Below are 21,848 nucleotides of genomic sequence, written 5' to 3' on the forward strand. Positions count from 1 at the left end.
CTGACAAAATCCATGGTCTTTGGCTAGAATTGGGAAGCCTGCTTTTGTTACATTAAATGTGAAGTTATAAAGTTTCAAAAATCAGAATCAGAACTGTAATTAATCTGCCAGTGTACAATGCATATGTGACACATTATAAGAGAAAAGCAGGTGTATCTAAACTTGCACACTGTTCCACCAATAAAATGAAGAAACACATCAGCAAGCAAGCTGTAACGCCATATCTCTCACTCCAGTATGGTCACAGCTTTGTCTCTGCCCACTCACTTAATAGGGTTAGAGGGGTACAGTTTTCAAGCCATTACTTTGAATGCCACATCATTCGATGCAGCTCAACCTCGTCTGATGTAAAGCCTCTCGTGTAATCAGCAGCACTAATTTGGGAAATGATATGTGCTAATTTCAAGTTGCAAAGAACGAGGTTACAAAACTGCAAGTGGCATGGACCCGAGGACATAAAACACTCAGTCCACCTTTGCACTTAACCTCTCTGAATGAGAGCAGGTCAGAATATAAATATCACAAAGTGTAATTACAAAATACCTGGTATTTGGAAAGGTCACTCCTACTTTTTTTTATTGAAACCTCCAACGGGATGCTGGCCCTTTCTCATTGCTACACAGCAATGAAAGGATCTGCTGCCGTTTTTAATGCAGTTTCCTACCAAACCCCCCATAGTGAGGAATAAAAGCTATTGAGGCAACTTGGGGTGTAAGGCCCCTTAGTTGAAAAGCGATCAGATATGTGAGCAGAAGGCTGTTTCAGACCTATATGTTAATGAGAGAGTGCTGCCAAGAGGCGGTTGCAGCAGGATGTGAACAAGATTGAGCCTATAAAGCAAGCAGATAAATGTTTGTAACCAAGCTCCAAGAAAAGACACACAGTGTTTGCGGTCCATTCTTGGATTTTCACACAGCAAAATGGTTGAAATAAATGCACAAATAGTGATTTGTTGTTCAGCATTTAAGTCCTATTAGTCACTGTGCGTGATAAATGCTTTGGTAATGATCCTGCTTTCTGGGCAGGTAAAATACTTTGTCACTCTGCCAAAATGAAAAGTTACCAAGAAGAAGGCAGAAAGCCATTGTGACTCAGAGCATGCAGAAAGAGACTTTTCAATGTACGTACACAGAATAAATTAGACCGCTTTGATCAGAGCAACATCCCAGTCAATAAATTCAGGGTGGTTCAATTAATTTCCTGTTAAACAAAGGTCCTGTAGATCAAGCAGCGGGCTGTGAGAATGTCGCTAAATGGCAAAATCTGACTCCTGAAGTCTCCTGATAAATTATGCATACATATTGGCGGCGTGTGCTTGCAATGGTGACATAGGTTCTCTTAAACGTCTTTTTTTCCATGAAGGATTTTTTTTTTTTTTGCACAACGGGTTAAAGCAGCAACAGAACAGATGTCGCCTACAAATCAAGACCTATCAGGCATAGGGCCAGTCATTGTGACAGACTTTTGCCAAGTTGAAAACATGCCTCCCAGGCTGGACTGGTTGGCTTGTTTTCTTTTGGAAAGTCTGATATGTGCGTTGCATCCTGTCTCAGTGGGTAACTGGTGAGCTCCATCCACTTCAGCATGTTTATTTGTAACATTCATTTTTGTGCAAAATCCACAAATTCTTTATAGCCATTTCTGCAGGAAATCAATTTATTTGGCTAATGTGATATCACTAAATCCATCGAAAACTTAGTTAGGGTTTGAATACTAAAAACATTTAGGCCTATAACAGAGAGGAATGTAGTCAAACATTCCCTCACAAACTATAGTCCTTGTGTAACTGATTTCATTCTCTTGTACTCAGGCGAGAGATAAAACATTATCATGTTTTCTTACACAACATCATTGCACCGGGCCAACCATAACAGACCAAAACAAATCTTTCACATCAGATAATATGGGCATTTTCACACAGAGGACCTGATCCCTACCCAAATAGAACTGGTTTTGATTGTTCTGTCTCCCGACAACATACAAACACCAGAAGCTTCAGTAACCAGAGCAACTCAATCTGGGTAATTTTGATGAAAATAATGTTTTCAGTGTCCACTATGAATTAAATTAACAATGAAATAGACTAATCAAAAATGACTTTATGAAGCGAGGGGGGACAGTTTGGTCTCAACTGTTAATTTAAGGCCACCTGGAACCATGTTTGTCTGCCTTTGTCAAGTGACGGGATTGAAAGTGCTGCCCAGAGATGCTGTCAGTGAGTCCACACCCTTCCTTGTCTCCTTTGCTGGCTCTGTTTTTTCTAGTTCCCCGTCAGCTTGTCTAAATCAATATACACCAAAAAAGCTAAGATTAACCAACTGTTTGCACTTGTCTAAGGGATTAAATATTAGCTATTTGTTCTTCTGCCACTTGCCGAAATGACACCATCAGAGAGGTTCTTACTAAGACACTGATGTCCAGATTTGGCTGAAAATTTCTCATAATAGAGATTATTTGGGGAAAGTAAAATAGAAGGACAGGAAACATCACTATTGACAAAGCACTTGTACAAATATTAGGATAACACTCTGCTGAACTCAAAATAAGGAAGGTATGGGCTGCATGTTATTTTAACTCAGTATCCTGCCATTGTAAGATGGGATGGGATGGGGGAAAAAAGCACCATTAAATTCAAAAATTCATTAAAAAAGGTTGATACCGTTATAGTTTGTTACTTCTCTTATCTTCCACTAATGTAGATCACATACAACAGGGACAGAAAAGCTGTGGTTTGCAAGCTTTGGTAAGCTGTGATCATTTGAGGGGAGAAAGACATGCTTGTGATCACTCACAACTTCATGTAGATCCAGACTTGACTCACCAGTATCAGTTTTAATGATCTCTTGAGTCATTAAGTGTAAATATATACCATTACATCTCAACTAGGACATTCTGGAGAGCCTCTATAGTTTGCCTCGGAGGTCAGGAGGTCCATAAAGAGATCACTTATCTTTGTTGGTATCACGGCATACCTTGCATTCACCAGAGGCCCATCAGGCCACCCATGAGGTTCACATTAATGGAATTTTCTGGTTTGTGAATGTCCAAGCAGTTGTATCCAATGAATAATGTTTATTATTTATCGCTGCATTAGGTGAAATGGGAATGCTCAGTCATTGTTTTTTTTTTATATCTATAATAAGCTTGGATGTTGCTTCTGAGTGAAGGTTCAGAGTTTGAAAAGAAAAAAACAAAAAAAAAAACAGAGGAGGTTCTGGCTATTCTCTGATGCTTCCGCTCTGCTGAGGTGGGCTTGTTTTTTAAATGACTAAGTGACATGTCTGCAGTGATGGCATAGATTACGTCTAGACTATGACGCCAACAAAGGGATAAATGAAACAGCGGGTGCACGGTATTTCCTTTTCCTGAGCGCAGATTAAATATTAGACCACACTGGATTCTTGTGGATGCAGTTCAACAGAAAAACAATTACGCAAGAGCAACTGAAATTGCAAGATTGCACAAAGCACCTTGAAAAGTTCAATTGTGATGAATGAAAGAGGTTTCATGTATTTACAAAGTTGCTAAAACTTAGAGGACCTCCTTAATTCCACACATTGTTGGGTATGGTCTATCAAACATTTCAAGATAGGTCTAGGGGGGAGTATAGGTCCATTGCTAACTAATGAAACCAGTCTGTGTTGGTTATTTATGCTTACCAAGATGCCTCCATGGCGTCAAACACAATTCTTCCATCTCTGAATATCTCTCTAGGGTGGTCAGACCACCCTGCCAAAACTGTCTTGGAAAAAGTTGCATTTATATCTAGTGGAATCAATTCCTTAAGCTGACATGTTGATACCAAGTTGATACCATGAGCTATGGGTTGGCATCATCATCATTTGCTAATGCAAGTGAAAAAAAGCCTCCCAGTGTGCTTTATTGCTATCTTGTAGGAGTTGCTGGATGCTGTATATTCTGTTCTGACTTTCATCTCCCTCTGCTCACATATCTGTCCTTGGTTTGGTCAAATTATCAGGGAGTGAGTTCTTTTGATTTGTTTCTTTCCTCAGCCTGAGGGAAATGTACAGTTCCTTGACCTTCTCAAATGGCACACAGGGGAATAAGTGGGAGAGATTTGTCCGCTCCTCCACCAGATGGTGTAGCCATTGGAGGCCATGGAGGCATTTATAGCAACAAGGTGGGGTCTAACGTGCGACCGAGGTGGGAGACTGTTGGGATACAATACTGCTCAAGTCACATCTCACTCCACGTGACACAGGTCAGATTGACTCCCATCACCACTGAAATCAACATAATGCCCCAAACAACTTCCCGCTGAATAGATCTCATTGTTTACTGTGGTGCAAAAACTTTAAATAGCAGAGTGCTTGAACTTCCTTTGCATTATGCTTTGTGATTGCATCCGACTTCACAAAATGTTTGTGGATATTTCCCAATAGGCTTTTTTTCAATGTAGAGAGTACGGCAGTCACAGGACTCCTTGATTTCCATCTGAATTCCATTCATTCCAGAAGCAGTCTGAGGTGCAAAATATCCATTATGTTCTTGCAACATGAGATATCAAGTGTACCATGTATCAGCACCTGAACTTCTGGGTTACTCCCTCATCGTTGCCCTCTAGTGAACACTAAATGAGAAGTTTGATTAGTTTTCTCAGCACTGTTTGTTTGCAGCATGCAGGTCCAATAAAGTCTTCCAATTTAGGCAGACAGACAACATGGTACGTCTAGAACATACTGCTGTGTACCACTTTTAGAAACACTTTGAGTACAGTTCATGAAATTATTATTTTTCTAGTTATGTTCCGATTGAATTGAAGCAAAAATAGACACATCAATGATTTTTTTCTACATCAATGAATGATGAAATATTTTGCAACATTTAGGAGCAGTGTGCAAAAACTGAAACAACAAATCTTTTAAACAGTTCTTTCTTTCTTTCCTTAAGAGCATGCACAGCAGGAAAAACATTTTCTTTTCATGAATTGGTCAATTTTGAGTCTTTTTTCAGACAAGTGGAATGAAAACATTTTACAATTCATATTTTTAGAGGCCTGTTCTCTGTCTTCAGTAGCACTCTGTCTTCAGTATATACCAAGCCTTACAGTTTTATTCCTATTCATAGTCTGAAGGTTTTTTGAAGGTTTCATGTATAATTCATATCCTAAATTTACATATAAACACTTTATTCATAAAAACATACATTTGGCTAATATTTTCTGATAAATGTCTCATTTGCATGTTGCATCCATCTATTTTTTTAAACCACTTATCCTTATCAGAGGCACGGGTCATTTGCATATTTAAACATTTTAGAAAACCTAAACGACAATTGTCTCAATGTAAATACACAAAATATTCACTTGCTCACTTCAGTACACTAAGTGGGTTTTGCTGCTCTAGTCTTCTTTGTTCTGGTATGACCAATAGTTTATGGTGGCAAATGTTGCCAATGATGCCAACTTTAGACATTCCCAAAGCAATTAATTTACTCTCAACTTGCTACATGCTACTATGTTTTAGCATTTGCCAGTATGATAGTTGTCATTTGTAGCCACAGAAGCTGCTGTTCATCAAAAGTTACATAGATGCAATTCAAGCTCTGATCCAGGTCTCTGGAAATGGACAAACCTGCAAGGCAAAGCCAATGAGGGTACATCTGGTAGTGGTTTGTGGGTAGGTTGTTAGCAAATGCAATGCTGAGATGACTCAATGTGGCAATACATCAGCCACAAACATCACAAATGCTTATACTGCTAACACTAGTGACATTGTGAATGTTTCGTCCAACAAATAAAAGACTAACTCATCTGTTTTGACATAATCTGTTTGGGCTGCCAACAACATATCCAGCACTTAAGCCAGCACTTCTCTTCCCATATTGCCCTTCGCACCACTGCTACTGGTGACACTGAAAATGATTGTGCACGTCTATTTAAGGCATTAAAGTTTCTAATATATTTTACTGGCAAGCATGTCTGTAAAAATCATCGCAGCGTCTATCCTGTCCTTCCCCTGACATTTTGAATTACTCACCCCTAATCTCATCAGGCCACAGTACATTAAGCCTAAACAGTTTAAAAATAGCCGCTGTTATTTTTTAAGCATGCAAATTTCATTTACTCCACATTGTTCTAAAACAATACAATAAATAACCAGAGCAGCTGGGGGAGAGGGTTATCTAAGCATCTCTTCACAGCTCTCAATTTGAGTTGATTTCACTGCCACAAGATGAGTTGAATCATTCCAACAGTATGGTTTTGTATCAGCTTACTGTGAAATTGATTTCACTTGACTTCAATCTGTCTGCAGAGATTCTTGGTGACTGTTTTTTTTAAGTTGCTCAGAGTTGTAATGAGGCGGAAGTTAGTTTGGAAGCTGTACACAGAGGAACATGGAACAAACAAACTGAAGGGAGATCAGTGACAAAGACAAACTGTCAAGGTGTTCCCTGCTCATGATACGATTACTAAAAAGCAGACGTCATTGTATAGCAGCTCGCCAAAAATTTGCTCAGTCCCAATCCTCTTGAAAATGTTTGTCAGTGGAGGATTGACTCATTGAAATCCATATCTGTCTATTCACAATGAAACAAAGACAAGAAATGAGTGATATAATGTAAGAATGAATGATGAAATTCTTGTCACTGCATTCTTTGCATTCTCTTGCATACCAGCTCCACCTTTTGGGACATAACATATTTTCAAGACAAAGCATGGCATCATTTAACACCAGACAACACATCATATGGGTCAAGAGTTTGTGATGTTGTTGTACTTTCTGAGCGTTATTTGACTGGAATTTCCACCTCCCAAGGGGTAGCAACAATCAGCTGGAAAGATGTGACTCAAATATGATCAAGATCAGATTGTGATTGGCTTTTGAATAAAATGACCAAGACTGTTTTGTTGCCTCTCTGTCAGCAATAATGGATCAAGATTTTCTTTTTAATATTCTCTACAGTCAAAATGTTGCTCATACCTTTAGCTCGATCTTTACAGAAAAAAAAGTATACATTTTCTGTCATGTTTTATTATTAGTTGTACATTGTTAGCTGTCTCACGTCCTACTTCACTTTCATTTTTGTCTTCTATTGTCTCATTCAAACATTCTTGTCTTGCCTCACTGCTTTTGCTGAGTTTCCCCAATTCCCCATCCATCCATCCATACTATTTTTGGACCTTCATTATGAATAAAATTGAGTTTTTAATTGACTTGGCAGTTTGAAATGGAGGTGAGATTAACAGTTTTTCTGCCCTCTTGGGTATGTATAACTCAGAAAGTAAGAGGTTTTTAAGAACATAAAGATAAATACCTACGTGAGAATGGATTTCCATAACACACACAGGTACAACTATTAGTCCCAAATCCAATTTAAGAATTCATTTGAACTTCAGGTGAAGGATTTATTTAAGCCTTCTGCATACCTGTGCCTATCATATCGATTTAAATCGCTGTCTCCTACCCACAGGCAATTGAAATACGCCTCTCACATACAGTACAGTCCCGCTTTATCGTATTCTCCTCACCAGCTGCATCACTGACATAAAGCTCCACCACCTATATACCCCCACCATGACCCCCAAAACGCAGAGAGCAAAAAGATCAAGTGTCATTGAAAAGCATATTAATATCCAAAGGCAGGAAACCACTGATAAACATCCTTGCCTTGCTGGCTTTTCAGTTATCAAAATTGAAATGATGCAAAACATTTCACAAGTTGTGATTCTTCAGCTTTTAATGCGTCTGAAATATTTCAAATGAAAACAATGTTTATTCAACAGGCTGTCTGAGATCAGAGGTGTTATTGTGACGTGCTGGTCCGACCTCAAAGCTGCACAGTGTGCGCAGAAAACTACAAAGATATCACGCTAATGTTGTGAAAGTTCACTTCAGGATGTCTGTGCACATGATTTGGTTGCGTATGGTGGTATAATATCCCAAAAGAAAACAAAAACAAAACATCCACCATCAGGGTGTCATAACTTCTGCTCTGTGCAGTATGTGTTGTTGTAATTAAGACTTTATTAGCTTAGAGTCTTACACTTGGAAACCATCCAAAACTCCAATTGGGCACCAGGCTAATTAGAAGATGTTTGGTGCATCTGATGTGATGCAGAGGCTGGGTTACAGTATCAGAGATCTGAGCCCTATCCCTGTTTAACACCGGAGGCAAACGTCATGAAACACTTCTGTTACGATGACAGGATAATCTGCAGCACGTTAATCCAACGTTCTGCTCTCTCGGTACGTTTTAGCTAAGCTTAAAAAAAATTCAATCCCACACTGAGCCTGCAGTTTATTGCAGTTCAGCTCTGGTTTATTGCACTTCTAATCAGTTTGAAATATGTCTGACTCCATCAAACCAAACCCCCCACCGTCTTGTGTCTGCATGTCAACCATTTTCACACCAATGTTCCTTTAGTGATGAGTGGATAATCTGCATCATATGCTAATCCAATTTGTTGCCATACCTAAAGGATTGTACAGCACAGCCGAACAGATTTCTTCGCACTTGGCAGATTACTGCAATTAGACACATACACACATCCACCAAACACGCATGGTCAAATACAAAAGCCGCACTTGCTCTGATGAGCAGCAAGGATATTCTCCTCAGTGTCTGAAGGATGCGGAGGAGAAATACTCAAACAGCTATTTTTTTGATGAAACTACAGGGGATTATTTAGATTCATTTTTATTCTACTCTCGCTGGGGATCCCGATTTACCATCCAGCAATTTGCCATGATCACAATCAGATGTTTGTGCAGGCTGTTTAGCAGAGGTGGCTGTGTTCTGTCCAAGATGTATGTATGAGTTCCCTTTCACAATAAATAATATGCAACATGTAATGATGATAATAATAACATGTAACATTTCACTGAGAAGTTTCAGGCAATATTTGAATAATAAAGAATAAAAACAAGCTGATATCAGCTTTCTAACATTAGGGGAGTCACAATAAACCAATATTGACGATAATCACAATGACAATATTTAAAAATGAAATATGGATATTGTGTAAATAGTTCAGTGCCTCTTAAATTTGGTTTGTGGTTCACAATCCAACATAACAGGACGATGACTGTCAGCAATATTAAAAAGTCCTTGGATAATCTGGAACAAAACTGATCCACTTGTTTCATATAAAGTCACACAATAGGGCTTGATTTCCCTTCCTCTTTGGACATTGTTTGTAACGCACTGAAGAGCTCTTAAAAAGCACTTCACAGATACTGAGAATGAATGCAGTGGCACTAAACAAATGCATGAGAGGCTCTTCACATATAACATCGGCCGAAATGGCATCAGAAAACACAAGTGGCGAGCATGATCAATGGAAATATCACGCAATTAATAATCACTTAATGTTAGTCCACAATGTGGCCGGAAATATAACGTACTGTTGTGTAAAACAGCTATTGTTTCGGAGAGATTTCATGTCAGCTCCTTGGTTTGGTAATTAAGCCTGTAAAGTAAAGATATCAGACATTGTTATGCAGATGCAAAATATGCTGACTGGTCACCCACAGAGACCAGATACCACATACATGACCTAGTTCCCCCAACGTACGATACACAGTGTTAACAGTCAGAAAATATCACATTGAACAGATGAGCGAGACTGAACTAAAACACACATTTCCACCAATAAACAACTTGACTCACTTTTCTGATTTTGTATTTTAGAAAGAATTACACTGTGTCCGCACATTTTTTATTTTTTTAGGAGACTTAGTCGATGGGTGCTGGCAATAAGGAGTGTAAACTCCACAGTAAGCATTTAAGGTGACTGCGGGTTGCCTTCAGGTGAGCTGTGGATCTGCACTGAAACCTGGATGAAGTGGATTATTAAGTAATACGCCCACTTTTGCTGGTTGTGTTTGGCAAGGTTTGTTTGGCTTCTTCTTCTTTTGTATGTCCTTAGACCTTCAGCTCTGTTGCAGCAAGCCAGTCCAGTGTGTCACTGTCTAGGTCAATTACGATCTCCATTTGGTGGCCGATATATGGGGCAGCTGGTTGTCACATGCTCCACAGTTTGTAGTGGGTCCCTACATTGGCAATGGGCACTGTCTGTAAGACCCCACTTTTGTATTGCTGCACCGAAAAGTCTGTTTGTTTGGCAAACCTACTCCAATAAAATTGAAAACATATTTAAAGTTAGTTCAATGAATTTGACCATATTGGCAAGTTCAAAATCTGTAAAAATCAATTGATTGATGGATTTTGTCTCCAGAATATCAACAGTAATTGACATAGATTATAACAGACTCCACTCATTCACCCCAGTCCAAATTATGAAGTATAATAAGACGAACAATTGTAAAATGTCCACCCTAAGACAAACACACAAAGACACAATTAAAAGCTGTGTATTAAGATGTTTTAAGACCAAAAAGAACTCTCATAAAACTATACCCGAGTATACATGTTTAAATTAAAAAAATATTAATAATCTAATATGTCCGATATGCACATATACAAAGAGGACACATGCAGTATTGTTCATATTTCACACAGTTTAGCTGCTTTATCACACTGGATAATGAAGCAATTCTGTGAATATTAGATTTTTTTTCTTTCTCAGAAGCTATTACTGAAAATTACTTGGATTGTTATTTGATAACACTAAACAGGATTTACTATTGTAACTGCCTGTAGCTCATCTCATTTACAGCTCAAAATGAGTAGCATTGATGACAGTAATGGAAACCATTACTCCTGAGCTCATGTTGCTCTGATTAAGTACTTTTAATTCCCCGGGCTTGCACATAGGAGATCTAATAAAACACACAATGAGTTTGTCTGCAGATATTAAGTTAGTAAGTGTGATGGTGTGCAGCAAGTTGTTCTAAAGCCTCTTGGGCATTAATGGAGGAATGTGATCATCTTTTGTATTAACTTAACTTTTTTGGGCAGCAAGGTTAACACTGCAAGAAACACAGCAAGAAGGTTCTTGGTTTCAAACCCAAGCTGAGTCCCTTCTATGTGGGGTTTACTCAACTTTATTATTAAATAATTGAACTTAGCACAGTGATGACACAGCCAGAGTCAGAATTTAGAGTCAGCAACGCCATACTGTTCATAAACAGGTATCAAGATAACACAGTGTACTGTTTCGACAGTATTTATGTCTAGACTGGACTGTCCAGGGTTACACACTGGCTTATAAAAGCATATATATCAGGATGCTTCAACACCAGAACATGAAATGCTGCATGAAAAAGGTTCAGTAATAATGAAATAAAATGATTGTGATGGATCTGAACAACCCTCTTCTGACTGTAGGCCTTTGAGAATTTCATTCCAGTAACAGTCTACTTTCTCATTGTACATACTTACTCACTCACATTTCCTATTCGTGCTTTATCTCAAGTGGTTTGCATGTTGCCACAAAGTAGAGCTAATCAGCCTATTGTCTCCTAAAGTGTGCGGCACTGGATTCTCATCCCATGACTGAGCCAGTGATTTCTGCACCAGTCAAGGGGCCTTTTATCTGCAGACACATTCAGAATAAAGATTATAGATACTTGAGAAGTGAGTCACAGTGAGAAGTGTCTTTGAACTGCAGGTGGTGCATTAGCTGTTGTTACTATGTAAAAGAAGCAGCATTACATGAGAGATAAAAGAAGTAATAGTGATGTTCCAGAGTCAGAGGCTTGGACAGATCAGTGGGCTTCACTCCCTTTGGGTATTGTAGCTGATTGATCATTTGTCTGAATGTTGATTGCTCAACATGAATTCCGATTATGACAGTAAGGAAACGTGCAAATTATCAATGATTATAAATGGTCAGAGGTAATTGCCCCACCGGTGATCTCATTTCAAAAGGGAGATAATTAAATGGATCGTAAACCACCAGCATCTAATAAAAGATTCATTCTCTGTAGGGATTATGATTGATATAATTGTAATTGCTTGACACCAGCCAACTGTTCATTCATAAATCCACTAATGTCCAGTAGTGCAAGTTTTAAACAGGTGGACAGACAGTGGTGGGACTTACTGTACAGTTTTGAGGAACCATACTCTACTTTGTACTTTATACTACTTTGAATCCACATCACAGAGTTAAGCTGTCGATCACAGATTTTACACATGGAAATACATACATAATACATGGAATATATTAGTCATATTGTATCGTATTGTATAATATTTTTTATTTGTACGATACTCCACTGTGCTGCTCTGTCAAATTAAATCTCACCTACGTGGGATTAATACAGGTACGTTTTATCTTGTCAGGATATTTCCGATTGAGTGAAATACTGCACTTTGTACTTCACTACATTTATTTAATTGTAAACATATGATCAACTTATTAAATATGATGCATTATTATAGATGACATGTCGTCAGTTATGTTGTTGATTAGACCTACTCAGGTTGGATTGCTGGGATTTAAACAAACCCAGGGCCGTCGTGGCAAGGACTGAGCCTTCGTACATGACGCAGATGCTCTACCAACTGAGCTAAACGACACCCGACTTTTGTTTACTTAGTTATAAAATCATGACATGTCAGATTTGTTATGAACTGAAAATGACTTTTTTTCACATTTGCCTCTATTCGATTTTTTATTGATCGGTTGTTAAGTTCTGAGTTTCTGAGCCCACAGAAGAACATGAAAACTTTCAATTGAGGTTTAGCATATCACTGAAGCTGGATTATTTCATTTTTACCAGACAGCTGCCAGTACCCAACAACAAGTGGCTCCTCTTTTGTCCCTCTCTCAGCTGCATTCTCTATCTGACTGCAGAAATTTTGAAGGGCAGCTTCCAATAAAATGAAGGATTAGAGCATCAGCATGAATTGTTACAGAAATGTATCATCATAATGAGAAATTTGTAAAGGGATAAGACTTAAAAGTCTTAGTGTTTCGCCTCCCTTCTCCCAAAATTAAATCTCAACTAAACATCCTCATCTAAAATGTTTTATTGCAGATGTCATTGTCATTGTTAGGATTGTGTGTTTAAGGTGGATGTAACAAATTACCTTTACTCTTAAGATGTCAGGCATTCATGTGGCTAAACACGTGTTCAAAGACTTTTTGATCATTGTGATTCACTTTTGTTTAATTGTCTAAGCTTCGCCCTCTTTCCTGCTAAATTATAGTGAGGCTACACTGAGGAAGCTGGATGCATTTGATGATCAGTTGTATTAACAGACTGCAAAGGCATGGCAAAGACATGAGAGCTTGGTGACCTGATGTTGTTCCACTGGTGTGTATTTTGACATTCAATATCATTTCTTTTGTAGTCTAAATGTGTTTAAGGTTTAAGGTGTTTATATTAAATGGTTCAGTCAAGAGAAACCTATAATTGAAAGAAAACAGATTAAGTTAATTTATTTGGCACAGTGCACACAGCTTAAGAAATATGAGAGGAGTCTTTGGCAGAAACTTCCACTTTTGCTCTAGTAGATTTTAAATAATATATTATTTTTTACATTTTTACACAAGTACTTTTATTTGAGTTAAACTTCTTTTCTTCTCTCTCCATTCATGAAAGTGTATATCCATCCATCCATCCATTATCTGTAACCGCTTATCCTCATCAGGGTCGTGTTGGGGCTGAAGCCCATCCCACCTGACCGACGGTGGGGTACACTGTGGACAAGTCGAAAGTGTATATCTGATTAGATATAATCTCTATGCAGGCCTTCACATAGTTGAGCAGCTACAGGACGAGTGTTTACACGCAAGTCAGTTATTAAGTAGAACTTCATTTCGCTAATCCCTGCATATCTTTATTTGGTCTTTGGCTATAACAACAGACACACAACACACAAGAAGGGTGGTAATGAGCTGCTTGCATCAGGGAATGAGACAAACACAGAATCAAATCAGTTCTACCACTTGGCCACAGCCAAACATCCCATTTACCGCCGTTTATTCCTCATCAGCATACATTTCATAGCAAGCATCACTCTTCCCTTTGTCATATTAGAACTGCCTCTTTTAATACGGAGGTGCAGGCAAATGGCATGTGTGACTTAACATCTGCAAAGAAATTGTCCACATATGATGAAAATGCTCACCTCTCTGTTAGTACCTGTCTCTGAATCCATTGTGCTGCCACCGTGCATCTAAACGAGTGGCAGTGGAAAGTTTATTCGAGTGCACATTTGCAACAGGTCTATTCTGAGAGGTTTATTCCAGCCTTTGTGTGTTTATCTTATCTCTCGGTTTATTTCCTTTGGCAGGTGGCAGGGAAGATCAATGCCAATCACAGTCAACTGTGTACCTAAGAACTCCACCAAGATGCCCGAAAAGGTCTCAGTCCTTGCACTCCTGAAATGTTGTCCAAAGTTTTAGATGTAAGGACATTTTCAACCTCCAATATAGAGCTACTTGTGAGTCTATGCGATTTTTATATACATACATTGTTGTGTTGGGCTTGAAACTGTGAATTTGAAGTCAAACCGAATGCAAATAAATAGCAAACTTTAATTTACAGTTCATTTTATGTGATTAGGATCAAAGAAAATGACCTGAGGGTTTAACTGCATCTTCTTTCTGTCACTATAGAGCAACTTTTGAGAAAATGTATATCTGTTCCAAATGTATTAGGATCAGGCAGCTTCTGAAAGTTTTTACTCCGCTCCAAATTGGTTCACTGTGTCCTAAAAATTCATTAAAAAAAACTTCTGACATATACCCAAAGTGTAGTATACAAGATTAGTGGGAGAGTGATCTCCTGTGTGTGCCTCAGGTGTACCACACACAACTCGCCTCTGTATAATTTAATTCAGACAAAGAATCTGATTGACATGTTTTCTCTTCGAGGCACAAAAGCTGATTAGCAAGTCACTTGTGAGTGCTGCATGCTATAATTATAGATTTAGCATATATAAGGATATGTTCTTAATTAAATTGCTGATGCGAGGTGCATCTCTGCATACAAAGTATGGTCTGGGGATTTCAAGGGCAATGCTCATGCATGCATCACTTGATTACAAATTATCCACTCTAATGCAACATATTTGACCAAACAGCTGACAAGACAAATCTGTTTTAAAATGTCAGCTGATCCTTTGGGGGCAGAACATACTGATGAAGCTGCACTGAGCAACATGCATAGTGTTCTCAAAGTATGGTCCCTCCCTCTAGTGGTACTTAGACAGATTTCTTCTTTTTTTTATTACAGTACTGCAACATTTCAGATGAAAATAAACTATAAGATTGCTGTAATGTAATTTAAAAATAGGTTCTGCATTTCCTGTAATATTTTGCTTCAAAATCAAGCTGCTAGTCCCATGCATGTATAGAGCACGCATACATTCAAGTGCAATCGTGGCTGCAAATGGAAAAGGAAAAGTGCGGTTCTTAATATTTATTAGGAATAAACCTGTGTAGACTATCTGTAGCTGAACAGGATGGTGGTACTTGGAGAATCTGTGATGGTATACAGTTTTTAAGAAACACAGTCATAGAAGACATCTCTACAGTGGAATTTATCTCAGCATGGATGATTGTCTAAACCGGTAACTTGGCAGGAACACAGTCCCTTCATGGAGGTGATGATGGTAATCATTAAATCATCAGAGTGGTCTGTTGGTAAGAAAAGGCGGTGGGGAGTGACCTGTCTGCTGCTCAACAGGGTACATATCGCAGCTCCAGCTACAGTGGCACCCTGAACAAAAAGGATGCTTGCCAAGCTGAATAATGAGTGCAAATAGCCTATGCAAATCAAGAGCATGTCTATTGTTCAGAGGGAAGCGATACACAAAGCACTTCAAGGAAGGCCGTCATACCTTTGAATGAAGGTGGATGAATGTAAATAATGAAGTTCATTTACATCTGCTTACCACGTAACCTGATTACTGAGAATAATTTGATTAATGGTATAGTTCGCTTAAGCTTTTACATGGTTTCCAGTAAGTCAATTTTCCCAGTGAGCTGAGTATCTGTAATTTATTTAGTTTACCAGAAAGTTCCATTGAGATCAAAAAATCAATTACGAGAGAGACCTAATACATGTGAGAGAGAGCCCCGTCATCGGATGTTCACAATGATCTTAGTTTTAGTTATTTAAGAAATGTCATCGTCTAATTTTATTACACCAATAGGACAAAACATACAGCGTCTGTATTGGTTTTCTTCTGACGTGTTACAGAAATGACTGAAGCACTGCTTTTCTTGTGATAACTGGAAGCATTCAGTAGGTGATTACTCCCGCAGTGTGATCTTGCCTCCTGCTGGTTTCTTCTCCTTTACTGCTGCTTGCCTCCTATCAGGAAATCAATGAAGAGCAAAGTGAATGAGAGGAGGACACAGACGTAAACAAAACTGGAACTGGAGCTGTTCACATGCAGTATAGATGGCATGTTCCTATTACAACTTTAGTCAAATAGAAACAGGTTACTCTGAAGTACTTCTACTTTATTGGAACAAGCATTAAAGGAAAAATTGCTTTTATTATATACAATTTTTTTACATTATTTCTGTAAGTAGTTGAATCTGGACATGGATCTGGGTAGATCAGATTTGTACATTTATAACCACTGATGAAAAAAAAAATCTAATCTATTAGCTAAATCAGATTTCATACAAACAATTTCCATAGAAGATATTACACATGGATAACGGGACATAAAAGAAGAAACATCTGGGCTGCCAGGGTACTTCTAATTAGATGAAAAAAGACAAATAAATAAATAAATACATGCAAATAGAAATAATCAATTTACGTGACAAGCCAATCCCAAAACTCTGGGGTAGCTCTGCATTAAGAAATGTGATTTGTTCAGAGTTGTAACAGCATTGATAAATCAAAAGAGCTATTGGGGTAGTACTGAATCTTTAATTAAATGTAAGTTGTTTTTACTTTTTTTAATCTGATTCAACCATGATCACCAATAGATCACATCCAAGAGGAGATTCGCAGGCAGACAAGACCCATTCATCAAAGATGGTTTTTGGAAGCCAGACTACATCAGTGCTTTACTTGTGTCTAATATGATCCAGATCTCATGATTAAGATGACATTTGCCTCAGGAAACACATATTAACACATGACAAACCAACTAACCAGTGAGAGACTGTAAACATCAAACTGTGCATTGTTTGTGAAAAAATTTCACATGCTGAGAAAAGTTTCCCCTCATTATATTGTTTCAAAAAGTCCATTGTGTTAACCATCATTCAACACAGAGCTGTTTAACCAGCGCCACACTACATACATCAAAGTTATGCAGTTAACTTTGCCATTTCACGCATCTTTCTGTGGAACAGAACATCACTTTGCACTTCAGCAGTTCAGTCCATTATTACATCTATAATTGGGTCTATAAATACTGCAGCAGGTCCATTACATGACCAGGTCTTTGTACTGTGTGCATTAATGGTAATAGTTTGCATTTTCTGTATTTGGCATAGACTTCAGTTTTCTTAATTCACACTTATTATTATTCACATATTTAATGTAATTTGTCAAACTTTAATAATACTCTTGATTACTTAAATTCATACATCACTGATTATCTGTACGCTGGGTTCAAGGGTAATTTCCATGTGCTTTATACTTCATACATTGAATTAATATATTCCTGACACATCGGCCTTGGCTCTAACCGCTGATTCTTGTTTGTATAACATTTGACATATTCTACCACTACTTAAACCTCCATACATCTCGTATCCGCACCCAGGAGGTGAATGTGCATGCATTAATTTCAAGATTACTTATGCCATATGTTGCTGTGGTTACATACAGTCCTTTATTAGGGCCTACGTCATCACACCAGAGACGGTGGGGAATACAAATGAATTAGAGACAAATAACTAAATGGAAGGAGGAGGTAAACAAAGTCTAAGAAAAAACAAAAGGGGGACTCAAAATTACAGATCGATCGGCAGTGGTTTTAGTATCCAGTTAAATGTCAGCACCTACATGCCAGGGTTAATACTGAATATTAGTTGAGGTGGAATGGTATAATAGTAATGTTGAAATGAACCTTTACCAAATAAGAGAAGATGGAAGTGTAGGGGCATGAACAACATAAATTAGGGATTCAGAATAAGAAAGATTAGCACAAAGACAAATATTTCACAGTCAGCGAGAGAAGTCTATCAGTACACCACAGACAAAAAGGAAAATCTGCATGATAAAATTCCAATTAAAACGTTTTCCTTTTTTTTTCTGTTGATCATTCTCTTCATATGTTTTACAAAAAACTGACCAAATAGAAGCCGTGAGTGCAAATTGCGTCTTTTTTATTGCTGCTCTGTATCCTAGTAGGGATTTCACTTTTCGCTCTGTAGACCGCTGCAGAAGTCACTGTTAGAATAACACCTGCTGACGCACAAGAGTCTCACAGGTCTTTCTGAAGTGCTTGTGAGACTGCTGACAGACGTGACATTCAATTGCTGACCCATTTGAATCTTTACTTTAAAGCTTCACTCAAGTAGGAAGATTAGAGGGATGACGGCTGAGCGATAATGGACCAGAGCTCTGTCTTATATCAACCGAGGAGGGGAAGAAGGCAGGAAAACGGAAAGGTGTATGTGTGAGAGTGACAGTACAATTGATAACTGGGGAGAAGAAGGATTTCATGGATGAGAAAGCCAAGACACAGTGTTGAAAGGAGGAATGGGAAACACTGAGTGCTTGACCTCATTTACGCAACTGCGTCTCATCTAATACTTGTAGACAAGGAGATACATTTATAGATTGCAGCAGGTGACCTCGGGAAGAATAAACAGTACGTACAGTGATATTAGTTATGTGTTGTTCTGATTTATTAATGTAAGCACACAACTTATGTTTATGCCGATGTTTAAATGTTGTTTTGAAATTTGAAGAAAAATGAAGATGGAAATGAGTTGAGTTAAAAAAGAGAGAGATTAAAAAAACAAAAAAAGAATGAAAATGAAAATTAATTACTTAACAGTTAAAAAAAAACAGCAACCACCTGAAACAAATGACAGAAGAACAATACTAAAGCACACCATCTGCAATGCCAACACCAATAAAAACAAACAATTCATCATTACCAGTGCCCATGTTGGCCACAGTCAGTGTTCACATCTCAATTCCCACAGACCTCATGGTTCTTTAGCTATGTTTTCAAACTAAATTTAAAGGTGGTATGAGACACTCTCTGATTCCACTTTCCGGCAGCCTTAGCTCAGAAGCAGTTTTGACCAAATGTAGACTGAAATTTAGTGAGGGGATACACTGAGCTTCAGCTCTGATGACCTACTTTTAATCCCTGGGGCAAAAACCTTACTTCTGAAAAAGAAATTCAACCCTGTCTTTTAAAAATCTTGGTTCAAATATACTCTTTCTGTTTTAAACTAGACCATAGACCCCCAGGACAAAGTTCTTCAACAGAACCATAATGATGATGATCACTATAAGTGGATATTGTACGGCAAGATCAGCTATTTGTTGGGAAACGAATGAACAGAAATGAAATGTGCTGTGTACATGTTAGCTATCAGTTGCCTTTTTACACACCCAGGACACACTGATTTTTAGTATTCATTTGGAATCATATTCTGTCCTCCTAAAGTAATATTCATAAAGCACTAGATCATAAGTTATCTCATGACACTTTCCACAAATAGAAGATAGAAGAGAAGTCTAGACGATATTCTTTACAGAGACCCAACAATTCCCACCATGAAGAAACTTCTTTGGGCTCTATTTTGGTCTCCACCAACTCCAAGAAATAAATATCTGTCTCTTTAGCTGCTAAATGCTCCACTATGTTCACCAACTAGTCAACAACTCTCTGTAAGTTGTTTTTTTAGCTACTGCTGTTGATTTGAAAAGACATTGATGAGAGATGGTGCGAGTGAACTAAAACATTAAGGTTCTAGGCCACAATAATGAGTTGAAAATAATTTTCTGGGTTCATTACTACACTACTGACATGAATAGTGATCCAATGTCAGTATAAAAACATTGATTAGAACAGTTTTAATATCTCACAGTGTTTGAATTATGTTTTAAATGTTTACATTTCTGGAACTTTCTTGGTATGACACTGGCAAATTGTGACATTGTAACTTCAATCAAAGCTTATCAACTGAACACTTTACAATTTTATTTTAGATGATCGTACAGGTAAAAAAAACACAAATACAATGGTGAATAAAGTTAATTCTGGTGGGAATGTTCCTGATTAGTTCCAGCTGATGTCCATTCATCCATACACCCATTCATTCATCCTTTTTTGAGCTACTTGTCATGGCGATAGATTGCTTCCAGCATGATAGATTGCTATATCATCTTTTGAGGATTTGCACTAATAATTCTACTTCTATTCCAATTCATTTCCTTTCTCTATGAAAAATGAGAGCTGAAGTAATTGAAATTAAACATTTGAGTTCTAATAATAACTGTATATTTAGGCACACACGCTTTTGATTAATTAATTAATTAATTGGCATAAAACCATTGCAAACAATGTACATTTGGATTTGCACAGCATATTGGACAACTTTTCATGTTCACTGAATATTAATAGAGTCAGATTACAGATTTCAGAGTCTGAAAAATGTAAATCACATGGCGCAAAAAGTGCATATACAACTGCAGGTTAATGGAGGATTTACTGCATATAACCATTAAAATGTGACCGGTCATAGGTTAGGTGAGCTGGGAGACCCACTTACTGCATCCAGGATGGGGGGACTGATTACGATTTATTTATACGTGTTTCTTCTCATATTATATAACACATTTCTATTGTGATTACACTGAATTTAAGTGTACGTTGTTATCAGTGGAGCAACATTTCATAGATGGCTGCAGCTTAGATATGATGTACTATATACTATACTGAACAAAAACACATGAGGCATTGGCTCTGTGATTTCATCTTGGACAAAATAGAGAACAGGAAATTAAAGCATAAAGCCAACCTACACAGAGAGAGTGCAAGAAAACACACATACATTCATCACATTTATCAGCTCAGATGTATATCAAGTGGACAAACATCTTATCTTAATTTATAAAAAAATAACTCCCCATATTGGTATGGAATTTTCTATCCTTAGGTTACACAAGGTCACGTGTGGGCCTTGAGGTCCTCTGCAGTATTAGTTGTTTGGCTTTGGTTGAGAACAGTAGGTGCCAGTCTATCTCAACACTGTGGTGGCCAGGGTCGAAGAGACCTGTTGCTGCCTTCCTAGACATAATAGATAGCTTGCCGTTGACGTTCCAATCTGTGTAAACAGACATCTGTGTCTCCAGACTAGAATATACTGACAATAACACCTCCATGGGTAAAAACATTCTCTTTGACTAATTCTGGGCGTGTAGTATTTGTGGTGTTGTCTTCAGGTTTAAAGTCGATCCACCAGGATGAGTTGGGTAGAATGTGAGACAGACTCAGGCACTTCTGATGAACTTTGAGAGTGTCTCTAATTCTCCTTGACCAAGCGTCAATAAATAATACAGCATAAGACATCAGAGGCTCCTGAACACTTTCTTCCTTCCTGACCTCACCATTGACCTTTGACTTGCAATTTCTCCACAACACATATGACTGAAATCTCATGAGTTCACTTTCTTGGAAAGTGCTGCTGTCCAAAATTCAATTTTTTTCAGATGGCTGCACTGGCTACTCACAGGTGCAAACACTAGCTCCTAAATTGTTCAATTACAAATCAGAGCAGAGGGCCAAAGGTGTCTCTCCTGTCTTGGAGATGAATCAATGGTAGCATTGCAGTGAGCGGTAGAGAGGGAGAATGAATAGAAGGAAGACGAAGAGTATCCTGGGATGTATCAATCATGCCAGACAATATTCTTCTGCTGTTCAGCCAGACAGAGGACTGGCTATCATGTGGAAGACAAAATCCTGGAATTAGCATCATCTTGGTGTTAAAATGTAGCAGGTGTGAGCCTCTTATCATATTTTTCCAG

Source organism: Larimichthys crocea, chromosome II (assembly GCF_000972845.2).
Source record: "Larimichthys crocea isolate SSNF chromosome II, L_crocea_2.0, whole genome shotgun sequence".
Lineage (NCBI taxonomy): Eukaryota > Metazoa > Chordata > Actinopteri > Sciaenidae > Larimichthys > Larimichthys crocea.